The following is a 1,734-nucleotide window of genomic DNA, read 5'->3' on the forward strand; positions in this document are numbered from 1 at the left end:
ATATAAAGTATAACTGGGACATCATTTCAAAAGCTCGACGCGTTTCGTGGGTGTCTCCCCACTCATCAGGAGCTGATGCGACCAAAAAATTCCTATGGAATAGAATAAAGAATAATATAATATACTAACCATATAAATAAAAATAAATTTATGGGGATTTAATGCGTGTAAATGGTTAGCCAGGGCAGACTCACCAATCTTTAATTTTTGCACACCATTCACTGTTTACATTCATCTGCATATACTTACTACATAGTATATACTTGGCTTATGGCCAGCACTCTCTCTGTACTCTTTGAGGGTCACTATCAATTTTCAATTACTTTTGCATCACATTATTTTCATTAATCATACATACTATTAACATTTTGTTTTTAGATATGTTTTCAACAATTGCCACACATTCCATATCTGATACTCTTCAACACTGCTGTATCTTTTTGGTTTCGCCTGATATCGCATCCATGTCTATGCCGCCTCAGTTCCCGGGGAGGGATCTTGCCCATGGCCCACCCTACGCCCACTGCCGCACACTGCACTTTCCATCCGGATTGGTGAGTCTGCCCTGGCTAACCATTTACACGCATTAAATCCCCATAAATTTATTTTTATTTATATGGTTAGTATATTATATTATTCTTTATTCTATTCCATAGGAATTTTTTGGTCGCATCAGCTCCTGATGAGTGGGGAGACACCCACGAAACGCGTCGAGCTTTTGAAATGATGTCCCAGTTATACTTTATATGGAACTATATTTATTTTATTATGAATTTACTTTTTTAACTATATACTAAATTTATTTTTGTTTTACATCTAGTGGATGCATATCTATTATGTGGATGTACTTGCTGATGTCGGTTTTGCTGTCATAGGCACTACCATGCCATATTACCCAATTATTTTATTTACTACTACTATGTGCTGCTATATGTGAATACTATATATCATGCTTCTACTGTACTTACGCCTATATATTTTATGAATTTGTTATGAATTTACTTTTTTAACTACATACTAAATTTATTTTTGTTTTACATCTAGTGGATGCATATGTATTATGTGGATGTACTTGCTGATGTCGGTTTTGCTGTCATAGGCACTACCATGCCATATTACCCAATTATTTTATTTATTACTACTATGTGCTGCTATATGTGAATACTATATATCATGCTTCTACTGTACTTATGCCTATATACTTTATGAATTCGATCTTTATTATTTTTTATGATCTGTTACTGAACAATCAATAAAAAATTATATATATTTTTTTCAATTTGGTTAAAACCTACCTCCATTATCCTAGTGCTTCATTTTAAAGTCCCAAACTCCCTCTATTACGTACCGATTACCGGGATGGAGGCACATACTTGTGCTTCATTTAAAGTCCCAAAATTCCCCTCCTTTTTTGCACATGAGAAACTGAGACTGTTGCAGAGGGAAAATCTTAATTCTGCTCAATAATAATAATAATAATAATAATAACAACAATAAATAAGTAAACGTATAGAAAAAAAACACCTGGCACTAAGAATAATAGAAAAATAACTGCTTATGAACTAGGTTTCTTTGAGATGGGCTGTCGGAGGGTAGTACAAATGTAATATAACACCTCCTCATTACCTGTCAAATGCCCTCTGACAAAATATTACGACTGAAAGAAGAGAGCTTAAGATTGGTACAATGGGAATTTTTGCAGATCCTGACCTGGAGTAAAGAACAGGTGCACGG

The 1,734-nt window shown here is 34.3% G+C and overlaps 1 long non-coding RNA gene across 1 annotated transcript; it reads left to right on the plus strand.

The window, feature by feature from the left end:
* Positions 1-217: 217 nt before the first annotated feature.
* On the plus strand, positions 218-1,279 carry LOC143990093 (uncharacterized). Its single transcript, XR_013277148.1, has 2 exons — positions 218-554; positions 657-1,279. It is a non-coding gene; the product is annotated as an uncharacterized LOC143990093 (long non-coding RNA).
* Positions 1,280-1,734: the final 455 nt, after the last annotated feature.

Source organism: Lithobates pipiens, unplaced genomic scaffold, assembly GCF_037356315.1.
Source record: "Lithobates pipiens isolate NorthernLeopardFrog02 unplaced genomic scaffold, aLitPip1_a1.2 Scaffold_18, whole genome shotgun sequence".
NCBI classification, from domain to species: Eukaryota; Metazoa; Chordata; class Amphibia; order Anura; family Ranidae; genus Lithobates; species Lithobates pipiens.